The following is a 27,392-nucleotide window of genomic DNA, read 5'->3' as shown; positions in this document are numbered from 1 at the left end:
GTACTGTGCAGGTATCACATGCAGCACAGGGGTCATACGGAAGTTATACGTGCAAAGGGTATGTAGAGGTGTCTGACATCAGACAGCATGCTTCAGTATGCCAATGGTGGTTGTAGTGAGTGTGAATGTGGTCATACGCATCATACACCACACACACAGACATGAGTGCCAGTACTGACATGCATGTCTTCAGTGCTTCACAGGTGTGTTGTGGTTGATGGTGCCAGATGACTATACAAGAATAGGTGATGGGTATACCTTGGCATCAGGTCACATGACAATGGTTTGCATAGTGGCTCAGGGGTGTAGTGTCCGGTGTTGCAAACACAGGTGGTTATTGTATTCACCATCCAGTCACCTGGGTGACTATTGCATGTGGCCAATGCTGTGCATTGCTTGCCATGTATGTGTTCCTTCGTCCATGATATGGACAGTGTCTAGGATGTGCACACCTCCCACATGCATGTACACTGACATGTGGAACTGTACCAGGGGCGTCTGGCCCATGTTGTGTACACAGATTGTTATCATCAGATGTGCCAGTCCTGGACTCATGTGGTGGGAACTGTTCATGGACAGCAGGTTGGCCCTGCACCTACACTGATAGCATGAAAGCAGTATTCCCTGGTGTCAGTGGCATCTGTCCATACAGGACTTGTGTTTCAGGCATGTTAAGTCCTTTGTGGGTCACATTTGATGGCACCACAGGTGTTGCAGGTGTCCAGTGGGGAACATGGGGGAGGTGCACTGTCAGCATGCACATGCCTATTAAACTGATGGACAGGGTGCCATGCCCTCTGGAGCCCACTGCAATCACACCATGGTCAGTGGGCAATATGCAGGGTACTACCAACATAGAAGCTGTTTGGCTGTTGCCTAGGCAAGTGTGTGTGTGTGTGTGTGTGCATGAGACATGGGTTGAGAGTGTACGCAGGGTAATACAAGGGTTGCTAATGTTGTTCAGCTGGCATTGATGTCACATTTAAGGGTATGGATTTGCACCCCAGCCTCTTGGCTATTTCACATCTGTTATCCCTGCACAGTGGATATTGTGATGTATACTTGGCCCACCATATAAGAAGTTTGCAAAACCCACTCCACATTGAGTCCAGTTGTTACACTTACACACAAACACACACCCACACATACACACACACACTGGAGTTCTCCTTCCCCAAAGGTGTATTTCACAGTGAATGACATCTGCAGGATTGATAAAGTTGGGCATTTGAATTGTAGTGAGTGTGACTGGCCTAAAATGCATTGCTCCCTACACAAACATGGAAACACACAAAACATCCACAACTGCCATGTGTGGGGATAGAACCCCTATCAGAGGTCTATATCACACTACAGCATGATGTTGTTATAGGACACACCATGGCAATTACTAGAGTGCCCCTTCCCCAAAGGTGTATTACACAGTGAATGACATCAGCAGGATTGCCAAAGTAGGGCATTTGAATTGTAGTGAGTGTGACTAGCCTAAAATGCATTGCTCCCTACTCAAACATAGAAACACACACAAAACATCCACAACTGCCATGAGTGGGGATAGAACCCCTACCAGAGGTCTATATCACACTACAGCATGACGCTGTTATAGGACACACCACAGCGATTACTGACGTGCACCTTCCCTAAAAGTGTATTTCACAGTGAATGACATCAGCAGGATTGCCAAAGTAGGGCATTTGAATTGTAGTGAGTGTGACTAGCCTAAAATGCACTGCTCCCTACACAAACATAGAAACACGCACAAAACATCCACAACTGTCCTGTGTGGGGATAGAACCCCTACCAAGTGTCTATCACACTACATCATGATGCTGTTATAGGACACACCACAGAGATTACTAGAGTGCCCATTCCCCAAAGGTGTATTTCACAGTGAATGACATCAGCAAGACTGCCAAAATAGGGCATTTGAATTGTAGTGAGTGTTCTACACATGTGAGCACACACACACAGTCTGGGAGTAAAACTCCTGTCTATCACACTACAGCAGTACACAGTTATAGGGCACACTAGAGAGATTACTAGGCTACAACCTTCCCAGAGGTGTATTTCTAGATGGATGACATCAGCAGCCTTGCCAAAGTAGAGCATTTGAATTGTTGGGAGTGAGACTACCCTAAAAAGCATTGCTCTCTACACACACAGAATCAGACAGACACACACTTGCCAAGTCTGGGATTAGAACTCCCACCTAACTAATTTATCACACTACAGCAGTACACAGTTATGGCACATGCTACGGAGATTACTGGGCTACAACCTTCCCAGAGATGTATTTCTAGGTGGATGAGCATTTAAATTGTAGGGAGTGTGACTACCCTAAAAAGCATTGCTCTCTACACAGAAAGAGACAGACACACACACACATACAGTTGCCATGTCTGGGATTGGAACTCCTATCTAAAATAGTTTATCACACTACAGCAGCATGCAGTTATGGGACACACCACAGAGATTACTGGGCTACAACTCTCCCAAAGGTGTATTTCACAGTGGATGACCTCAGCAGGCTTGGCATAATACGGCTATGGGGAGGGCAGAGTGTGTGCATGGGCCATAACCCATTCATGTAGAGGTTGGCACACACAGGGTCATATTTCACATGTATGTGTATACAGCTGCTAGATGACTACTTCCTTATACAGTCATGTTGCACAACTAGCACGTGCACCACATAGTCTGTAATGCTGACAGATACCGGTGGCTAGTATCTACAGTGAGTGACATCTGAACCTCATGTGGTTGTGCCACTTTGACTGTGTGCTGGGTGGGACAGGCCTGGATGGCTTCTTGTCACCGACACCCTCTTCCACACATTTATATACATCTACCTTTGGCTTATTATAGTGTGTTGTCCTTAGATACATGTCTGTATTCCTATCCACTGTGTGTGCAAAGCATGTGTGGTGCATACTGAGGTGTGTCTACACTAACTTCTGTGACTGCTAGATATGTCTGGTCCACTGGTATTTGCAGACATGGCCTTCATATGTTTAAGTGTGTGAGCATGCCCAGTATGCCTGTCTGCACTGAATGTGTGGATTGAGTCCAGGTAGTTTGTACTAAAGTGCTGACCTTTTTGTTACACACCTACAGGTAGTACACTGTTTCTGCAGGGTATCAGTCGATCATTTGGCATTGACTGTTACTATACTTCTACATAGGATGGGGGGAACACCTGACTATTTCTACATTTCTAAACAGAATTGGGGGGCACACCTGACTGTTACTACATTTCTACGTAGGATGGGGTCACACCTGACTATTTCTACACAGGATTGGGGGGCACACCTGACTGTTATTACATTACTATGTAGGATGGGGGGCACACCTGACATTTGTACACATTTTCTATGACTGTACTGGTATGTCAGGTACTCCATTTCATTCTGTATTCTTACTTATCATGCTGACTAGAGGCATACCAGTGTACTACAGATCTTAGCTTTAATTTACCTACATATTAGTTTCTGACTTCCTACCCTTCAGCACTAGCATCCCACTGCCTGGCCTGCTGTAGTCTGTCTGTGTAGGCTGGGGGGAGGTTACCCATGGGCATCATTCAGATGCCATAGCACAGCCTTTGTTTGCTTACACCTGTCCTGCTGGTGGTGACTGTTGTTGGGTATGTTAACCTCCCTAACTGGCTTGTGTGAGTCACTTACCTTGTGGGTGTCCCAGTATTGAGGGTGGTGCTGCAGTGCTGCCTATGTTGGATGCACATAGTACATTCCCTACACATGGCTGAGCATAGGTAGTGTAATGTTTGGCATCCCTTTTACTGTATGTGAGAGTCAGAGAGAGGTGTTACTCCCTGGGTACCTACAGTGTCAGTGTGTGTGCTATGTGTTGCGTCTTTGCCAAGGCCAGGGCATACTGGGCATGCCTCCTCCTGCCTACTGGGGCAGGCTCAGGTTGTTCCTCCTCTAAGTCGCTCTGTGCCTGTGCATGCCTTGGCAATAGTGGGGGGCTGTGTGGCCCTGCCTCATGCTGTGTCTGCTGCAGTTGGTTCTGCGGGATCATATTGTGTAGCATGGCACATACGAGGACAATTTGGGTACATGTAGCTGGTGAGTACTGCAAGGCTCCACTGGATGTGTCCAGGCACCAGAACCATGACTTGAGAATCCCAAACACATGCTCTACTATAATTCTGGTCTGTGCGTGTGCCTCATTATGGAGTTCTTGTTCGGGTATGTGTGTATTTCTGATGGGTATCATCAGCCACGGCTCCAGTGCATATCCAGCATCCCCCACTAGGTGACCATGAAGGATGTCCCATTGACAAATCTCTGGTACAGCTATGTCAGATGCCAGATGTGGGAACCGTGATAGCTTCCAGGGCAGCCAGCAGACACATTCATTATTATACCCTGGGCATCACACTCAACCTGGCAGTTGGAGAGGAAGCCCTTGCGGTTGATGTAGACCCAACCTCGCTCACCAGGTGGTGCTTTGATGCATATGTGCATGCAGTCTACAGCACCCACTACCTCAGGGAATTCTGCTATTTGGTGGAACAGTTGCATATTGCTGGCCAATGCCTCATGGGTGTTGGGGAAAAATACGTGCTCACCGACATGTGCTGACATGGCATCCAGGAACTGGTGGAGTACCCTGGATGCCGATGCCTGTGAGATCCCCATCATATCCCCAGTCGGCCTTTGGAAGGTACCTGTAACTAGTATTCTTAGGCCTACACATACCTTGGTATCCACTGGGATGGGTTCCCCTCTGTTAGTTCTGTGTGAGAGGCATGACCGGCAAAGCTCAACAATTTGCTGTAGGAAGTCCCTGTCCACCCTATAGCACTCCACTATATCCAGCTCATGTAGCCCCTGGTAGATTACCCTTGATCTGTACAGTCTTCTCCATCTGATCTCTGTGGGCTGGTCGACAGCATTCACATCCTCACCACCCTCAGCCTCTTCGACAAGTTGTTGTATGATAGCTATTGCACACCCTATTATTTTGCTGCTGTGAGTGTTAAAAGTTCCCCACTTGTTTACACTGGTGGTGTAGAGTGTGGGAAAAACCAGAGGGGAAGATGTTTGCATAATTTATAGTAGTGTGCTGGGCTGGGCTGCTGCCTGTGTGATTGGCTGATTCTGATACATTTCACCTGCCAGCTATGCTACTTCTCCTAGATTACCTTTCTACTGTTTTCCCTTCCCACTGCCTTCCTGTTTAAGCCCAGGGGTACTCTGCACAAACAGAGTGCTCAAATGTGCACAGAGCTGCTATTTCCTGGTTTAACTTTTTTTTAAACCTTTAAAACCCGGTGCACAGTGCACATACCCGCTTAGGCAATGTACAAAGTGCTAGGCAGAGTCAGACACACCCTTGCTTAGCTGTGCTTAGCTAGGAGCAAACCTGACCCACAGGGCTCCAGTCCGCTTACAGTATGCCTGACACCCCCCCCCATGATGTCAGCTAACACCTAGGCTTGCACCAAGCTATTCCTACTCTTACACTGTTGGGACCTGACTAGCATGCTGGGGAAAACTGGGACTCACTATCATTCCCCTCATTTGCATAGGATTGCCTGCTAATGCATAGTTATACGTCTCACACTGAGCCTCCTCCCTTAGCAACCACTACTCACTGGCCATGTTGTCTTCTGCCTGTCATTGACTTGCATGGCAGAATACTGATTTTAGTTAAAATGCTTATTTTAGGTTTATGTTATTATTTACCCCATGATCCCATTTGCGCACCGCTGCCCCACACTTAAACACCTGAGATCGGCTAAAAAAATAAAAGTTAATTTATTTCATTTTTATGTTGCTTGCAATGCCAATGGCCTTATACTTGGCCATCGGTATGTTTCCTGAGTGATATGCAGCCTTTATTTGGAGCTGTCACGGCTCCGTTTTGGATTTTGCAGAAATGTACTCCGTTATTAACAGAGTACATTTCTGCAGATTGCACTAGTCCTGCATGGCCGGTTGCAAGCTTCCTGGATCACAAATTCACCTCATTTGCATGGATTTCTCCTGCAAATGGGGTGATTTGCATACAGGGGCTTAGTGAATGCAGGACTAGTGCAGGAGCGCTCGTGCACGCCCCTGCATGCTGTTCCTCGATTGCACAGCAGACATATTGCCAGCTAGAGCTCCTGCACTGATCCTGCACACCATGCAAGGCATAGAGAATCCAGGGGTATATTTTTTTAAAGATTTTGAATGAATGGTTAAAGAAAGGTTTTATATATAAAGAATTATGTAGTATAAATTCATATGGAAGAAGGAAGATAGAAGAGAATTTAAAAAACTGGAGACCAACAGTATTGAATAACAATAATTGTAAGATCTTTATGAAAATAATACAAAAAAGATTTGAAACTAAAATGGAAAGTATTATGGAAGATAACATATATAGTGTAAGGGGGTCTATATTATAAAATTGAATTTTACAAACAGCAAATGTTATAATATCAAACCTGTAATGTCAAACGCTGAAAACAGCGAAGGTGCAGGACACCGAATTCTTTCCCAGGGAAAAAATTCGGTGGGCCATTGCTGTGGCTTCGCTGTTTTCAGCATTTGATATGTTGGAACATTATGGGTCGGGTTCAGGTAAGTGTGCAATTGTGTATAAGGTTAGGGTTAGGAGGCTGGTTAGGTGAGTTAGGGTTAGGGAGCAGTTTAGGTAAGTGTGCGGTTGTGTGGACATTAGGATTAGGGGTGGGTTAGGTGAGTTAGGGTTAGGGCGCAGGACAGGTAAGTGTGCGATTGTGTGTAGGTTAGGGGTGGGTTAGGTGAGTTAGGGTTAGGGCACAAGTCAGGTAAGTGTGCAGTTGTGTGTAGGTTAGGGGGTGGGTTAGGTGAGTTAGGGTTAGGGCACGGGTGAGGTGATTGTGTGATAGTGATGGACCTTAGGGTTAGGGTTGGGTTAAGGTAAGTAGATAGCTAGTAGTGTATGTAAAGTTTAGTTTGGGTTTAGGTCTAGGATTTTAAGTGTATGTGTGTGGATTGCTATTTTTTGTGTGTGTTTGTGTCATGTGTATGCTTCTCAGAATAGCGATTTTTTTTCCCTGGGAAAAATTCACTATTCTGACTGTTTGATGTTTTCGGATTTTGGTGTTTGGGGTTCGATGTTATAACATTCGATGTTTATGAACTTCGATGTTATAATATAGACCCAGTATAAGGTGAGGGGTTGTCAAGATATATTAGAGAAATTATGGATGATACTATGAACAGAAAAGAAGCGAAATAATGATAGGCGACATTAATAAGGCATTTGACACAATTGGATATGAGATTTCTTGGGTAATAATGAAAAAATATAAGTGAGAAAGTTAGGACATTTTGTATGCCAGTGTATAGCAATAATAAAGCAAATGTACTTGCAAATGGCTAATTAAGCCAAGAGGTTCATATGAAGAGTGGTGTAAGACAGGGATGTCCAACAAGTTGTATATACTTTGTATTAGTTATGAATGTGGTTGTACGCAAAATAAATTACAAAATGAAGGAGGTTGGGGTATATAACAGCCGAAGTGTTAAGAATTCCAGTTCTATTAACATATGCAGATGACATTATAATAACTGCAAAAAAAATTTGGATAAGGAATTAATAATTTGCACAAATGAGTATCTAGAGATGATAGGGATGGCTTAAAATAAAGAGAAAAGTACAGGTTTAGGTGATGTAAAGATCGGGGGAATATATATTTTACAATAAATTAAATTTCTGTGTTAAATATAACATTTGGGAATAAATATGTAAGCAAAATTCAACAGCAGAAGAAATCAAGTAAACATGTCCTTTCTGGAGAACATATAAATTATCAGTCAGAAAAAGAGGCTTGTTTGATAAATTTAGCACTGATGGGAAAATAGCATACTTAGTGAAAAATTATATGGTGCTGCTTACTGTGATGGATTTGAAGTCTTCTTAAGACACTCAGTCTTGTTGGCTGGATTCTGATGAAATCAAAGTCTGGTTATATTTGCATTCATAGTCTGTTGCATACAGAAACTGGTAGAATATACACTGATGAGAGAATATACTTTGCAGCATCAACTTAGAGCAGTAACAAATAACTTTTTATAATAAACCAGATGGACTAATGTTGCAGCTTAAAGTACTGTTCCACTTTACTTCTCATATAGTACAGATTATGTGAGAGATATAACATTTACCTGGGGACAAATGTGTCCCTACCAATACCACTAACATAATTGGATTAATACAGATCTTTATATACAATTTTAGTCATGCACATACATATACATTTCCTCTTGGTATTCTATTTTTGAGAATTGCTCATCCTGTAGAAACAATACTGAATGTTGCAGATGCTGACACAAATGCTGACTTACTAATATTATTTTTAAGCTTCCTTGTTTAACAATGTCCTGTCACATTTTTGCTGAATTTATAAGAGGTCAGCTTTTCTAACAGTGTGAACATCCTGTTTTTTGTCTTTAGTATTCTATTTGGATCTTTGTATAAGAACATCTGTTCTTGTGCAAATGCTAATAAGAGCAGAAAAGCATGTTTTTAAGGAAACACATTGTAACAGTGTCATATGATAGAAACATGTCATGTTGTCCAGCCTTTAAAAAAGCAGCTTTTACACTTTTGCTCTCACTGACAACGAAATGCATACATTCTGTTTTTAAGTCTGTAAGGAAAGATGTCCATTCAGCAAACTTCGTATTTTCCAAGTCACAGTCATTGAATATGGATGCTAATCACATATTGCTAAAATCTATTTCTACATTTAAGCAAGCTTTATCTTATACCTTATTTATGTTGCATATTTGTAGCAAAGTTACTTTCAACCTTAGTATATTGTTGAGCACACTCTAACACTTAGCAAGTGTATTTATGTTGTCAACAGTATTTGAAAAGGAATTATTGCAGATATTTATTATTTATATGGAGCTCTAGATTAATTCCAATAAAATAAGAGTTTTGTATGTAAATAAAAAAGAAGGAGGTTTAGGATTAATTCACCGAATGGTATATGCTGCTTCAATAAATATGAATAAAGTGTTAAAGTGCATAAATGAAAAAGATGAGAGATTAGTAGTAAAACTCTATAAATATAAGTATGATAAATGTTGGGGTATGGTAAAAAACAGTGTATAAATGAAGAAATAAAGTATTATCAAGAAAAAATATTTTTTGTGAAAAATAAAAATTGAGAATATAGAAAAAGAAAAGAATGGTGCAAGAATGTTATGATAACACATTACTATGTAAAACTATGGGAAAATCTAATGGATGAAAAAAATGAAAGCTATAAAAATAAGAAGCAAATGGTAATCAGAAGGTAGAATGCCAAAAATTTTTGTGGAGACTGGTAATAGATAAATTGCCAGTAAAAAGAAATACTCCATATAAAAAGAAAAGTGATAGAATATGTTTACATTGTAAAGAAGAAGAAACTACAGAAAATGTGTTTTTGAGACGTAAAAAAAGAAAAACGTTATCGGGAAAACTATGTAAAGATTTTTTGAAGATATAAAAGAAGTGGATAAACTAAACATGGATATGATTAAATATGGATATTATAAGAATAGAAGTAAAGAATTTGTTAAAAGAACAGATAAGGTTATTTTATGTTATATAGGTTATATGGAATGAAAGTCTAAATGAAATTATGTTTAATGATAAATGGATTTTAGCAACAATATTATATAAAATCAGATGATGGTTATGGAAAAAGGAGTGTGGGTCTAATAAGGGATGAAAATTTAGCATGCTTGTAAAGGAAATTCTGAATATGTGCAAACAGATTTCTATGTTTATATAGTTGTACATTTGTAAATATTCGTAAATATATAAATATTTTGAAAATAAGAGTTATGTTTGTGTATATATATATATATATATATATATATATATATATATATATACACACATATATACATATATACATACATATATATATACATACATATATACATACATATATATATATATATATATACATACATATATACATACATATATATATATATACATACATATATATATATATACATATATATATATATATATACATATATATATATATATATATATATATATATATATATATATATATATATATATATACATATTCATTTACATATATATATATATATATATATACACTTATATACATATATACATATATATATATATATATATATATATATATATATATATATATATATACATATATACATATACATATACATATACATATATACATATATACATATATATATATATACATATATATATACATATATATATATATATATATATATATATATATATATATATATACCCCAAGTGGCTCGGAGAAGCTGGGAGAAGAAATAAAAAATGATGTAGTGTTTGGAGCATAGCAATAAAGCTATGGAAGTAGTGGCTGAGATAAAAAAAATTTTGTTGAAAAAGAGGATTGCCAGTCGGCAGAGGAGAAAAGTGGTAATGCAAAGGCAGGCAAGCCTTTTTGGGAAGGTAATCACAAATACAGCAAAGTTGAGAATATTTCTGAGCTTTTTCAGACTGAGTTTAATGGAGAAGAAAAAATCATTAACTACAGGGATGGATTCGGAGGAATTATTTCAGCAAAATCTCTTCAGAGATGAAGAGTCAACACAGGAATGTGTTGTTACAACCCTCCAATTTGGATGATTGTGGGATGATTTGCTCATGGATTTAGTGAATGTTAGTGAATCTGAAAGTGGTAATGAGGTTCATTGGGAGACTTAATGGAGAAGATAGAGAGAGAGGATGTTCAACAAGTCGATAATAGAAAGTCATATGCCGAGATGGTAAAGGTTGCTGTGGAAAAATAGGGCAAAGGGAAGAAAGCAGCAAATATGAGAAATAAAGCATTTAAAGGTACAAACTGAAAAAAGAAGTTGAACTGGACAGATATAAGATATGGAACAAAATAATAGTGCCTTTAGGAGTTAAAGCATATGAGGTAAGGGCATTTATTCTTATAAAGAGACATTTTGTGATATTACTTTTGAGACTGGTTAAGTAATGGAAAACTTTTTGGGAGAGTGTAAGAAAAAGAAAGTCTGTGTCCCTTTGAACTCGTATGTACTTAAATTGTTTCACAGAGAGATTAAAAAGAAAATTAACACTAATTCATGACTGAGGTTGAAAAAGTGACTTTAAAATGACATTTATTAAGTTTATGTAAAGATGTGATAGATATTGTTAATGTTTATGATAACAGAGGTTTGTGAATGGGTGCATGAGATTGTAATGTTTTGACAATTGAAAATGATAATATTGTACACATCCCAAGTATATAAATGTGGAAGGGGACCAAGTTATTGTAAAATACTGGGGCTAACCAAAGCCAAAGACATGTGTTTTGTGCAGAAAAGCCGATCATTTGATCAATAATTGTGAAGAAAGAAAACGTTTTGCTTGTGGAAAGACAGGACATGATATAAGGAAACTGTGAAGTAATGTGTTGTAAATGTAAAAAAAAAAAAGCAGGACACTTAGGGATGGAGTGTAAATTCAAAGTAACAGAAGTAGAACAAGAGACAGTAGAAACATTAACAGAACAAAATCAAGAAACTGAGTCCATAGACATGGAGAAAAAAGTAAGGTGTGTACAAATAGAATTTGAAGAAATAAATAATTTTGGAATATTAGAAATAAATCACAAAATGCTAGTAATGAAAGTTTTAATTTTAATGAAGGAGATGAAGAAGAATATGGATTGAGTGGTAGTGAAGATATAAAATAGAATTTAGTTAAGCAAGGAAGAAATTCTGTTGTTAACAGAGTTTAAGAAAGAAAAAGGAACACTGTAGAAGAACATAAAAAGAGAAAAAGAAAGGGAAAGGTTAAGTGTAATTTGAGAAAGTTAACATTTGATGTAAGATACTTACAATAATCTTTAAACTAATAACATTTAATGCAAGAATAATGGGTGTTCTTGAGTGGTATAAAAAGCATGAAAGTGACATTATATTAGAAAATATTACGTTTTTAACAAACAAAGAGAGACAATGATTAGAATTATGATGGGGAAAATGTAATTTGTAACTTAGGAAGAGAGATTTGTTCATGAATAATTATTTACTTTTGTTATTGTATGTCAAGCTACAATGCTTGATGTAAGCTGGAAAGATCAGGCCTTTAGAACTATAGTAATTTATGTGTACATGACAAAAAAGAAAGAGAAGAACTATTGAAAGATATAATTCAATGTGTGGGAATAAATGTGGATCATATATTAATAAGGCAGCAAAAGTGTATGATGTCAAGAAGAGGTTAGATATTATAAGATATGGAAATGTATGTATTTGGAATAAGAGTACTTAGACTTTTTTGGATCACGTGGCAATCTGGATTGCTTTGAAAAGTAATTCTGAGCACATAAAAATAGGAATGGGAATAACAAGAATTAATGAATTCAAATGGGATGATGCAGAGAAGATTGATATATTCAATTTATGGCAGATCACATAGAAATGAGGTCTTTTTATAAAGACTGGTCAGAATGGTGGCTGTATTTTAAACAAAAATATAAAAATGATATATAAGTTGGGAGAATATTACAAGAAGAAAGGAAAATAGAATATGAAAAATTAAGTAATGATATGTTTGTTAGTTTAGAATGGAAAGAGGAAAGTTATTTAATTAAAGAACAGAAATTATATGACTTAAATAAGAGGAAAATAAAGTATTTGCTATATAAGCACAGATGTTTTTACAAGGAGGAGAATGCACCATATTTCAGCAAATTTATTAAAGTAAATGACATTATCATAAGGCAAATGAAGGACATGTCAGGTATATTGCATAGTACACAAGATAAGATTCTGGAAATAGTAAAATGGTATGTTAGAAAAAACATTAAAGGACAGATGAAATTTAGTAAGGAACTGAAAGTAAATGTTTTCTTTTTCAGAAAGAGATAATAAAGATTTGGAAAAAAGATTAAAACAAAGAAAATTGGAACATATTTTAAGAAAGGTAAATTTGGAATCTGGGGTAGGTCCAGATGCAAGAATATAGAATATATAAGAATATGATGCTAACTCAAGTAAAATATTTTTTTAAAAGTGTTAAATGAATTTCTAAGAAAGGGATTCCAATATAATGAGTTGTGTAATGATATAATTAAATTCATATGGAAAAATGGTGCTAAGTGTGAAATACAGAACCGGAGGCCTTTAGTTCTTAATAACACTGATTATGAGATCTTCATAATCATTTTACAAAAAAAGAATAGCAGACAAATTAAATATGATTATAAATTAAAATATTTTTGGTATAAAAAGTAAAACGTTCAGGATTTACTATTGGTATTTAAAGAATTAATGGACGACATTTTATATAGGAAGGTTCAAGTAAAGTTAATGGTGAGTGAATTAAGTAAAGCTCTGATTCAATTCAACATAATACGTTATAGAAAATATTAATATTTATAATATGTGGCAAGATAAAAAATGTTTGTATTACTGCATATAAGTTAATTATAGTTAAGGTGCTAATTAATGACTGGCTTAGTGAAGAAATTGTGCTTGGAAAGGGTATAAGGCAAGATCACCCATTGAGTAGCGTTATTTTTGTGTTAGTAATGAATGGGATTTCAACATGATAATAGAGATATGAGGAATATGGAATATGCAACTAATGAAGGTGTAAATATTCTGATTATACTAACATATGTAGAGGATTTTTCTTAACAAAAACTGGGAAAGGCATGTTTGTGATAAATGTTATACAATATATGTTTTTTCTATCAAGACAAAAGTCAAGGTTTAGGTTATGAAGGTATGTTAGGAAGTATTAAATTTAATATGATAAGTATAAATATACTTGAACCAAGTTTTGGAAAAATGGAAAACACAAGAGCTATATGGGAAGAAAAATTAAAAGTAATGAAAAAATGCATATGTTTTGGAAGACCTTTAGGTTATCTTTTAGGAAAAATATATTTGATTAATTTTATTTTCCATGATAGAATTGCATATTTGGCAAGTGTGTTTAGTATCCCACTGAAATGTGAAAATGTATTTTATAGTACTATTTATACATCTATTTGGGGATCAAGATTAAATCAGTAAAAGGGAAATTTTGTATACAAAAAGATAAGATGGTTTGGGTTTGATAAATCCAATACTTTATACAAGTATAATGAGGCTGCATAAAGTATTAAAAAGCTTGAAGGTTGATAATAATTTGTTATTGGTGAGAGTTGTAAAAACTAAATACAGTACAGAATGGGTGACTAAGTTTTAAGAGAAGGAGGCTATGTGATATTGATGAAGTGAATAATTGTCAAGATAAAATTCTGCTTTGTAAAATAAACTTTAATAAAATTGGAAATGAGAGAAAGGTAGGGTACCATATCATCATTGATAATTTTTTTTCATTTATCCTTGGAGAGCAATATGCAAATAAAAAAGGATTGCAATTAAGGCAAGAATGGAAAGATGTAAAAGTATGTGCAAATGCCAGGATTTTTTATTGAGTCAAATGATACCAAAATTACCAGTAAAAGCAAATATGCCTTACAAAAGTAAAAGTAATAAAAATTGCATAGATTGTAACCAATGTGAACCCAGTGAACAAATTTCCTAGGTTGTACAAGGGTTAAAATGTTATGGAAAAGGGTAATACCCTTGAAATACATAGAAAATTATACGAATGAAAATGGATATTAAGGGGATAGACCAAAACGTTATGTTAACAGAATTGTTAAAAACATGTTTTGTATAATTTGGCTAATATGAAAACAAAGAGTGAAAAAAATTATGTTTAGTGAAAAGTAAGATTTAGCAAAGATGTTAAAAAATAAGATTTTGGCTGTGGAAAGTGGAGTAGGGGGTTCTTATAATGTAAAATGAGTAAGTTTTTTAGTAAAAGAAATGTGATGTTTCAGGTATGCATTCATAAAAACTAATTTTTTGTAAATAATGTACATATTATAAATAAGCTAAATTTTATATATATATATACATACACACACATATATATATATATATATATATATATATATATATATATACTGCGGTGGTAGTGCTGCGGTAGCATTGTCGCCTCACAGCAAGAGGTTGTGCCGTTCGATTCTCAGCTAGAGCATCTTCTGTGTGGAAACATGCATGAATGGGTGTACCTTCCTTGAAGGTTGTGCATCAAGGCTGGCAAACTTGGCAGGTAAAAAATCTACTGCCAATCATTAGTGGACCGGAGTTCCACTGTGGCGACCCCTAACCTGGAAAAGCCGAAAGACACAAATATATATATATATATATATATATATATATATATATATGTAAATAATTATTATTTAAATAAAAGACTCCTACTCTTTTTGATAAGTGCATGGAATATTTTAGATACACCTGAGCTACAACCTGTGCAGGCTGATGGGACTTTGGTTTAACATCTCATCTGAAGGATGGCACAACAAGGAATGAAGCCCCCCCACTTATGCTGTACTACAGTATCAGTATTAGAAAAATTAATCCAAGTACGTGGCATGGGAAGAGAACCCACAGCTTTCTACACCACCAGCAAATGTACTATCTGTTGCATGAATGAGACTGCAAATGAAAACATTAGTCTTCAGCCCTCTCCATAGAAAACAGAACTGATAAAGACAAAAACTGTACCATGCAAATGTAGCAACATGAACTACCAAGTACCCAATTTCAGTTTTGCTGAAGTAACAGAAACAAAAATAATTTAGATCTAAATGTTTTGTAGTTGCGCCATGCCTCACCATTTATCTGATCAAGAATTCTAGACAAAGCTATTGAGGGAGATAAAATCAGAAAATGTTTAAATATTACTATAATTAATTTAAAAAAGTTAATGGAACAAGTTTTGCATTGATGTGCATTTTTTAAACAGGGCGAAGTATAAACTCTAATGAGTGGCATTACTGACTGACTAATCATTAGTGATTTACCAGAAAATGAAAAATTGTTATGAGGCTCAGGACATACATTTGAAGCAAAATCAAAGATATTCTACAAAAACAAGGACAGTTGAGAGGTTTGGTAGTACTCAAATGGGAATGTCTGGTCTTAATTTGCAACTGTAACATTACTCTCCATCTTGCTATTATATTTTATACAACTGATAATTTCTTCCCCCTTTTACCTATACCTTACACTAGTAATATCACTATACAGACTCCTAACTTTTCCTTCTCCCTTTTGGTTCTTCCCTATCCATACCCCACACTTTACTAATAAACACTTAAGTTTCTATCTCCTACTTTCCCTCTCCTGTAATTACTCTCTTCTCCCAACCATGTACTATAAGATATGTATACTAAATATATTGTAATAAACAAAAATATTTAACTATCAAGCACAATCATACTGATCTGAATCATATAATTGTAAAGACCACTTGTCTCATGTATATCGTCTCCTTAGCAATATCTAATGTTTGCAATTAATGTGGAATCGTATTTCATCATATATATGCAAAATTATGTGCTATCCATTATTGTATGTTCTTTCTTCTAAGGGAAAATGTTCATTGTTGCTCTGTAATAAGCAAATGTAATATGCTAATTGTCTCTAGAGTTTTTCTGTCTAGGCCTCCACTGAAAATGGGCACCCACACAGTCAGACTTTTCCCTGTAAAAATATGTCAAATAAAATAAGTAAGTAAGTAAACCAATAATGACCCTTTCCGGGATTTGAATACTCTTTGGAAGTGCAGAATTTTAAATGATGCAGTTATGATTTTCTGAATGTTGTTATAACTGTCGGTTTGATTCTTGGCTGGAGTGCCTTCTGTGTGGAGCCTGCATATCCTCCCTGTGGTTGAGTGAACTTTAAAGACATGCAGGTAGGTGCGTATGTGTGCATGCCTTTTGTGAAGGTTGGGTGTTGGGCTAGCAACTCAACACCATAAAAATACACTGCCAATAAATAGAGGACCAGTGATCCGCAGTGGTGACCCCTTACCAGGAAAAGCCAAAACTCTTTTATTACAACTGTCTATGGACAAGTCTCAGCAGAAGACTTTAAGAATTTGCAGTTTTAATAAATTAGATAAATAAAATGACATATCCTTAAATTCTCAAGCTAATAAATGTCAGTGGCACAGCAGGTAGCACACTTGCCTGTAGTGCAGATGGCTATGGATTGTATTCTTACATTAGATTGATTGCTGACAGTACAATGCAGCATAAACTGCTCACACTCCTGAGTGTGCTACCCTTTAGGGCTGGGAGGTTGGTATAATGTCAAGGTATTTACCTCAAACACAAAATACAGGGTTTGATTCTCAAAAAAAGGAACTGGCTAGGCTCAAAATGGTCCACAAGGGTAAACAGCCTAGAACATGACTATGAACGGATTCACTTCTAAAGGTCAAAATGTCAAAACATTGAACATCTGAATAACAAAGACCAGAGGATCAAAGTTTTGAAATCTCAAACCAAAAAAAAAACATCCAAAATGTAAAAACTACTAATTTCATGTTTTTGCAAGGGGGCAAGCCCTCTGCACCCCCCCCCCCACACACCCCCTGCTACTTAAATATACCAACTCTGAGATTGCACCACAGTTAAGAGAACGGTAAAGTTCCACACTGTGTGGCAATCTCCATCAAAAAGGTTTGAGATTTCAAAACTTCAGTCCTCTGGTCTTCGTTATTCAGAGGTTCGATGTTTTGACATTTCAACCTTTAGAAGTGAATCCCTATGAAACAATGCAGTTTCTTCATTTTTAGACAGTTCAGTATAGTTTAACAAACCATAACATTTACAGCACCAATAAGTAAAAGAATTAAAGAAACTACAGCCATAGTCAACTTTCCATCTACAAAATATGGAACATTATACTACCTGGAACAAATGAGCAAGACATGGAGCATTTACTACAAACTAAGGAGAGAGCTCCAAGCATGGTTAAAATATTACTTTACACTTGATTTACCACATACCCAGTCCTTCACCCATTAGAGACTCTCAGGAGAAACAACTCAAGCCCAAGGCTCAAGATGAGCAAGACAAGCTGCCCCTCTACCCCCCCCAAAAAAAAAAAAAACACAATCAACTCCAAGCAGCATCAAGCAATCAAGAAATACAGATAAGAGCAGACTTGTGACATCATAAATACTATATCATCCATAACACCACCAAGCTAAAGAATTAAAGATCTACACCAATAGTCAACCTTCCATCTTCAAAATGCAGAATACTACATTACATTGCACAATATGAAACAGATGGGTAAAATGTGACACATTTACCAGCAACTACAATGAAGCTCATACTCTGGTTAAACTGCAGATTATTTACTTATAAAACATTCCCCAATAACATAGTATGGTTTTGCTTGCCAAAACAGTCACTTGGTTACAATGTAATTTTTTTTATACTACTTATAAGAAAAAACAGCTGTAAAACATTATAATGTATTGTGTGTTACCCTAAATCCAGTTCTTTAAATATTAGAGACTTAAAAGTAAGTTGGAAAAAGTCCAGGACCAACCCCCCCCCCCCCCCACACACACACACACACACACACACACACACACACAAATAAGCAAATTATTCTCATATACTCTCTCTTGCCATCTTTACTGACAAATTCTCTGTCACCCATGTCAGTCATTATTAATTTATTCTACACATTACATATCTAATACTTTGATCTTTGACCCACATACACATACATATACATAAGTGTGTATGCGAGTGCAAAAAAACACACACACACACACACACACACACACACACACACACGAATTACATCCATACGTATGGTTGTACACCTTGAATACTTGTCTAAGATCAACTGAATGAATAATTCATAAATAATGTCCCATAAATGTATCTCAGAAACATGATATCATAACCATATAGTGCAACTCCCCTCTGCTCTCTTTCAAAATCTTTGCTCAAGCATCAGAAAGGATGAGCAATACTAGGAAGAGCTTTTAAATATTTGTTATATACTTGCAGCATTGATAGAATAACAAGTTCTGCATTATCAAGCATTTTCTGAAGGATGAAATGCATGCCTGACATTGATTAGTGATTGTAATCTGCAACAATTTTCCAGAAAGCCATGAATTTTACAAGGAACAGACCAAAATAATTCTCATTTTCTTTTCTCAAGAATTCTGTTCAAGGCTAAAAATAATTGGGGGAGGTCAAAAGGAAATTTTTTTAAATACTATTTTTTATATATTTGTTAACCAGGTAAACTCAGTGGAAAAAGTGTGCCTTTCCAGGGGTGACCTAGGAGTACTGTCTGAGTGACTTGCTCACAGTTGCACTGTATGCAAATTGTGGTGAGAGGATTCAAAACCCTGTACTTTTGAGTACAGCAAGCAGTTCCTTAACAGCTCACTGCCTTAAGTGTCAGACAACTCTAATACACTAAAAAGGCTAATAGAACTACATGTATTGCATGGACGTGCATTTTTCAGACAATGAGAGCTATGAAACTCTAATGACAGATTTACCAGAAAAGGAAGTTAAGGGAGGTCTGGCAGTTTGTGTCTGGGATTAAGGCTCTAACCTCTGAATGAGCTGCCTTGAGGGTATAGTGTTTGATTTGTTCTGCCTCCATGTATATCACTCTAAGCAAGTCACTTAACCAGAAACCTCTAACTAGGAAGCATCACACCACACACACATATGCTGCTAAATAGTAAAAGGCATCCCCTCTGACTGCTGCTTAAAAATGTAGTAAAACATCTACTAGCTTCTGCTTAAAAATATAGTAAAGGACATCTTAAAGAGTACTTCTCCTGGCTGCTGCTTAAATATACAACAAAAAAATCTGAGACTTTTGAAAACATCATCAGTCTACTTTAATGTAAAAACACTTGTGGAAAGAGTCAGCCAAGTTTGCATGCCCAGGTGGAAAATATTAGCAGTGTTTCCATACTCCCTGCTGGGTGAGCCACATTTAGTATTCTAGGAACTGGGGCACAAACTTTCACAGGGGAGAAATGCCCCCATATGACCCGCTCTTGAACCACCTATGTATATAGTTTCTATTTTTTTTATTTATTTTTCTTTGGGTTACCCCAACTGCTGAAATTGTTTAAATCTTGTAGAACGCATCAGGAAAATAAAAGGTGTTATAGCTTGAAATAAACACTGGCCCTAACACATGAAATCCAAGCAGAGAGAGGACAGGGTAGTAGTAAAACATTTTACAGAGATCAGTAATCAATAGCTGAGAAATCTCTGGGTGCACAGCAGAGCAGACCAATGACAACGAATGACTCAGAAATGGCTTGTATCAGTACAAATTGAGTTATTTTAGAGAGCTGTGAAACAAAGTACAAGCTAGAATTAGCAAATAAATACCTAAGATGCTACAAAAATGAAGCTTAGTAGATGAAATCTTTGTTGTATATTTAAGAACCAAAAAAATATATGTATCGTGGATATGTTTAAAAGAATGAATGAAATGATTCAAAGAACATGGGGCAGGATTCACGAAGCCTCCGTGTAAGAGTTACAAGGCTTACACGGAGGCTGCAGTTAAACGGTGTGACATCAGCATGCCATGCATATGCATGAGGGCATGCTGAATCACACCTAAGGTTAACACGGTCCATGTAAGACAGTAGGGGGCGTGTCCGTAGGGCAAGCCCTGCAAACAGACATGCCCCTAGAAGAGTAAAAGCCCCAAAAGTAAACCCCCATGACAGAGTCCGTGTAAATGTGAATAAACACAACACAACACATCCCCCACAGACTATGAACATAAAATGTAAAAATGAACATGTTATATTTTTTTTATAAGTTTTAAAGATGTTTGCCCGTGAGTGCGCTCGTTTGCGCGGGCGTGCCCGTCACTTAGCCACAATTAGCAGTCAGTGGAAAAGCATATAAGAACTAAATATGCAAAGTAAGCCAAGAAGCAATAGCATAGTGGTAGAGACGTCGGCTGAAGAGGAGGCAGTCATGGTTCGAGCCCCCACAACATCAATTTTTATTTTTAGTGAAATAAGCACAAAACAATTCCCTGACATATATGTACATGTATAAAATTATTTTTTTTTAAATGTAATGAAATGGGCCATGTATTGTGAAGAAATGTGTGAAATAAAATAAGAAATGTCAGAAATGCCCATAGCTGAGCTACACTCTAACAAGTTGAGTATATCTGCCCGTAGGTGAGCAGTGTTTTAACAGGTGTAAAATGAGTGCCCGTAGGTGAGCAGTGTTTTAACAGGTGTAAAATGAGTGCCCGTAGGTGAGCAGTGGTTTAACAGGTGTAAAAGGAGTGGCCGGGGTTGAGCAGAATTCCAACACGCTGAAACTGTGTGCCCGTAGCTGAGCTGAGCGTAATATGTGTGCTGACAGCCAAACGGCACGTAAGCCAGCGTGACCCGTTTGCGCGGAGCTGCGCACCGCGCCAACAAGCTAACCGACGGGCAACATTGAGCAAGCTGTATCAAAACTGCCTTTACACAGACACACCTCCTAGCCTATGCAGACAGTCATAAAACATAAAAAAGCAATGGCCAGGCTGGAACCCAGGATACCATGCACCATAGTCAAAATACTGAACCACTAAGCCATGACAGTTGCTCTTAGAAATGCAGTAATAGTATATATATAGGAATGAATGGAAAGAGGAGCATGACAAAGCAGGTTTTGTGAAGCTGATACAATTCCAAAATGGCCAATCACAGATAAGTGCGGGAAAAACGGCATATATAAGCCCCATAGGTGGGAATACACAGCATAATCGATTGTGGAACCGACTTGCAGTCAGGATGGCAGGTGTAGGAGGGGGTAGTTGCTTCCGAGCACAGAGGTGGGGCATTGAGGAGTCCAAATATATGGTTTGGCTCCTCGTCCATGATCACGAGGCCCAACTCATGCAGGGCCAGGTCCTGTGGGGAGCATATAGGGCTGAGGCATGGGACCGGTTGGCACATGATCTCACCAGTGCCACAGGAATACCAAGGACTGGTGAACAGGTCCGTCACCACCATGCGGACCTGAAGAGATGGAAGCAGGACCAACTGAACCGTTGGATCCAGGAGGCCGGGCAAATGCCCAATGCCCCACTACTGAGTAAGTTGCATGTAATTATTTATGTAAGAAATTAACCTAGCTGATATTATGGAGATGTGTATTCCAATATTACTTCATTTATACTGCAGCTGCAGGTGTCTGTTCTGTGAACCGTCGAGCCTATGCCGATAGGCTGGCTGGTGCGGTTGCGCCACCAGGCAGGTCAGTAATTCTCTCCCTGTAACTGTAAAAAAATATAAGTATGACAGCTTGCAAAAGAGTGCAGTGTAGTCACTTATTAATAAAAAGTGCAAGTAAAAGTGTAAGAGAGTTTGCAAGTATTGTTTGATTACATAAGTGCGATGCGGCCTGTAATCCAAAAATAAAAATGAAACAAGTCTGAAATAAAGATGTTCCACCTGTAATATAATAGTACATAACCTGCAGCAGGCTGAAAAGTACAGCTACAGAAGCTGAGTAAAACACGTTTGAAATATATCCTTGTTTAAATTCTGAAACATGACACAAGTGAGAACTGTTGGAAGGATTGTTATAACTAAGTAAAACTTGTCAATAAAGCCTAGAATTAAGTACCATCCTGAATTGTAAAAATAAAACAAGTGAGAGAGTGTGAGAAAGAGGTATGAATCCACCAATAAAGTAGTAATAACTCCTGAATAAAGTATACTGCAGTCAGTACAGAATTAAATGAATGTGACAGGCACAACCAAACAGCAACATGTGTTGAAAAAAGTACTGAAGCTGGAATGTGTGTCCCAAAATCCGGATATGTTGCTCTCAGTTTGCAATATGCAGATAGTATGTTTGTATGAAATACCAAACATCCACAGTTGTCTAGAACCATATAAAGCAAATGTAGCAGGATGATGTAGCTGAACAGAGCCAGATATGAATGTGTATGAATAAAAATGAAATGTATATTGATGTAGCAGTAACATTCCTATCACCAACATGAATAAGTTGTCACATAGGAAACTGTAGTCAGACCTGTAGTGTGTATATATCTGCAGCTAGTAGAAATGTACAGCATATGTATAGGTATTTAAAGTTGTTAATGAAATATTTCTTCACCCTACCCTATAACCACAAATAATCCATTCCATGTGAAATGGGTATGTGTATTCACAATTAACACCCCTGGACAATTGTCCTGTTGGTTCATACATATTTGCATGTACGTTGATGCATGTGCCCTGTTCATACATCCAAACCTGATGGCCTGTTGCCAATCACTCAATCCTGCATGTTGTTGGAATGTGTACTGTTGTTCAAATTATGCATGTGTTATGCTTGCTGTTCAACGGCTTGAATTTATGGGTTTTTGGTTAATGGGAATACTAATGCATGCTGTTACAACTAATTGTGAATGGTATTGCACGTTACTAACCCAAACTGTCACTAAATAATGCAAACCATAGGACGACAGGGAAGGCGGGTTCCAGCGGACCACCTCAGCTGGCGAGTGCACCTGGCAGTAGTGCCCAGGCCGGACCCTCCACCGGTGGCCCTGTGCCACCTGCGGGTGGAAGCGCTGCAGGGGATGGGGCTCATCCCCCCTCTGCAAGCGTGGCTGGAGGAGAACATCCACTCACCCTCCGTAGTGTCCGGACTGTGGTGCGTAGGGAGATCCGGCACACTGTGCTTGGGCCCCTATGCCAGCTTGAGGCATGGGTGGCACAACTCACGGGCATGCCTGCTGCCCGGCCTACACAGCCCCCAGCACAGCCCCGTCCTGGGCAGTGAAGGCACAGTGGCAACTGCCCATGGGTGGGGATCTCAGTTCCACTGTTGCCATCTGTGGGCTCATGGGCTCAAGATATCAAAACATCCATCCCCATCAATTGTGTAATCCCCCCACGTGTCATACACCACCCCTGTATGCGTCTTGTTTGTCTTGTCTGTTAACCTCCCCTACCTACCTCCCCAGCTATACTGACTTCCCGTACCTGACATACCACTCTCACCTGAAAAAAAAAAAAAAAAAGGGCACACTGTACCCACAACAAAATTACTCCCCATACATAGCTGTCCATTTTGCACAGATCTGCTGGACATGTAAACTGGCAATTACAATTGGCTGTACAACAAATATTATTGTTGTCCTCACACCTCTCTCAGGGGTGGAAGGTTTCAAATTTCACACCAAATTACAAACATATGCACAGCTGTTGCTGACGAAGAAATGGGCAGCTATGGGCCATTCCTACATCCCTCCTGCAAAACCCGAGCTTGTTTTCTTACTGTCCTACCCTCTTTGTGCCCCCTTTTTCACCACTTTCCTATCTCCCCATTTTCTTTTCTTTAAAAGAAAATAGCGCGGGTGGGCGCGAGAGTAAGCACTTTTAAGCAGTAGTAAGTGGGTGTGCATGAAGCTAAGCGGCAGTGAGCATGTGTGACCTCCGCGCAAACCAGCGCTAACCCACTTACAACTGCTTAAAAGTGCCTTAGTCACTCTGAATGACAAGGCCTGTAGTTTTCTCAGCAGCAAAATAAAATACCTCCCTCAGTCTCAAACCCAGGAAACACTAGTCTGCATGACTTACCACTAAGCCATGACTGCTATACAAGAGCATTGTGCTGAAAGAAATATATCATAAAATAGTAGGAATTAATGTAAAGGGAATATAGCAAGTCTAGTACACAAAGCATGTCATGTATATTTACTGTCAAATCTAGTGGATTTGTAAAATAGTACTGTGTGCTGAGAAACAGTCATGCTAGTTGGTAGCTACTAGGTAATAATGTCACAGTAGCATCTGACAAGTCACACACATACTCAGAGCAGGATAAACACTGCCATAGTTGAATAGTTAAGAGATCAGACATAGCAACTGTGACTGAGTTACAGGGATGTCCCTGATGTGAAAACAAATGTCAACTGTGCCCCACTGACACCCTGTCAAATGTACTAACAGTAGGCAGAAAGATGTAACTACACATGCAATGGTAACTATGAATGGCTGAAGGTATGCACCACCTGCACGTCACAAATGGTGTACTAATGCATATGCTTGAAATAACCCACAGTCACAACAGCAGAATATCAGAATATGTCATTGGAGTATCCCACTGCTATGTACCATTCCATGAGGCTGATAAAAGATGCAACTGAGAGTATCTGAGGCCTGCTCAGCAGCATGATCAAATACCCTTGTAAGTGTCAAGGCCCACACCATGGCCAGACAACACTGCATGCAGTAACACCCTACCACAACAAACACATTGGGAATTGCTGCCCAAACAGATTTTGCAAGCATTACAAGCTGTGAATGTAAATGGAAAATAGGAAAGTCATAGCAACACATTACAGGAAAGACACCTAGCAGGCATACAAGGAGTCACTGTAAAGGCCAAATACTGAAGCCATAGCAACAGATTGCAAGAGCCACTGCTATATACCAGTTACACCACAATCTCCACAGGAAAGCACACACACCCATATACACAGTATTACTAGTCGTAGGTGTCAGTTTACATACACACGGAGAAGAGGACACTGGAGGAAGGAATACTCAGCTTACAGAACAACATGCATTGCAGTGTCTACAACACAGCCTGAAATATGAGAGACATACCAACACTTACACTCACAGAACAGTGTCTACAGCAAACCAGCATGGTCCCCACCCTGATAATCGGAAAGGGCTACGCCTACCTAACAGACCTTTTTATAGCACAGTCCTGTAATCACAGTGAGAACTGCAATCACTACACAACAGGCTGCATGCAATTAGTAAATGCTGGCTAACAATTGGTGCAGAGGCCATCACATGGACATGTGCAGATACCTACAAAAGCATCCTGTACTCCCAGTCCACACATGCAATACTTTCATTGCACCCGCTGGAGGTAGAGAGAGAGAGAAAGAAAGAAAGAGAGAGAGAAAGAAAGAAAGAGAGAGAGAAAGAAAGAGAAAAAAAACCCTGTAACAACAAAACAAAGAGGCTGACAGCAGGCCAAGTAACTGCAAGCCTACGCAAACAGCTGCAACAAACACAGGTAATGTAAAGTACTACTATAATAGTGTACATACTGTGAACCCTCCAGATGTGTTATTGGTCTGTATCTATGTATATGAAGATGTGCATAGGGCTGGGAACATACTGCAACTGTCACTGAAGGCTCTACATACATATGTATGTGAAGGTAGCTATGTGCACATAGCAATGTAGGTTGTAGTGCAATGTACAAGTAGGTTGTCCAGTAATGGATGTTCAGCAGTACGTTACTGTGTGTATACATATGTGGAACTAAAAAGGAGTATCTATCTATCTATATATATCTATATCTATCTATCTATATCTATCTATATCTATATATATATATATATATATATATATATATATATATATATATATATATAGATGTGTATATAGAGAGGGATGTAGAAATACATAGACATATATAGTTTCACAGCGTCATAGTTTAGTACTAGGCTATCTGCAGGCAGTGCATAGAATAGATTTATAAAATTGCGCCTCCGTCTAGTAGTGACACAGAGATGACCCCTGGTGTAAACCTATGATCTCCCATCCACTAGTCATGAATTCACATGAAGAGTGTCAGTGAGGGTCTCTGCCTAACATGAACTTGGATCCTGTTCCACAGTATGGGATGCCTCATAGTGATGGATCTGTCCCTACAGTATGTCCTATTCATATGTGCGCTGAGGTTTAAATCTGTAGCTGTTGTGGTTCTGATGGATTTGGATTGTATGAGGTGGAACATGTCCATCAATACCTGATTGGACATGGCCTTGTACATCAGGCACAGATCACCTCTAAGTAGGCAGTATGCAATGGAATAGAGCATGAGTTACTTTAGTCTGGCAGCATATGAAAGTTGTTGGAGACCCTTGATCCTCCTGGTGATGTACTTATGGGGTCCTCCTAGCTGTTGCAAGTGCCAGGTGAGGTACATACCAAATGGGGCATAGTACACAGTCATGGGCCTGATAAGGGAGGAGTATAGGGGCACAATGACCCCTTTTGATCTGGATGTGAATCCCTTTATGATAAGGTGGGCAAGGTAGGAAGTCTATCCAACCACTTTGGCAATGTGGGTGTGAAATGAGAGGTCAGTATCGATCAGTGTCACCAGGTCTCCGATTACTTTGTCTGTACTCAGTGGGTTACTGTCTATGTGACAATATGTGGGTACCTTGTCCGTCTGAAAGGGTATGACTATACATTACGTGGCATGCAGTTTAAGGCCATGACTCCGGCACCAGTTGGTGTCCGTGAGGCCTTTCAGTAGGATGTATGTGTCAGCTTGTGTATTGACTATGGCACCTAGTATGCAGTCATATTTGAACATAGTCAGCCACTACCCTCCCATGTCTGCTTCCACATCTGAGAATTATATGCTGAACATGAGGGGTCCCAGGACAGAGCCC

The sequence above is a fragment of the Protopterus annectens genome, chromosome 5.part0, assembly GCF_019279795.1.
Source record: "Protopterus annectens isolate FY-2018-M chromosome 5.part0, PAN1.0, whole genome shotgun sequence".
Classification (NCBI taxonomy): Eukaryota; Metazoa; Chordata; order Ceratodontiformes; family Protopteridae; genus Protopterus; species Protopterus annectens.
Note: the sequence above shows the minus strand (reverse complement) of the source record.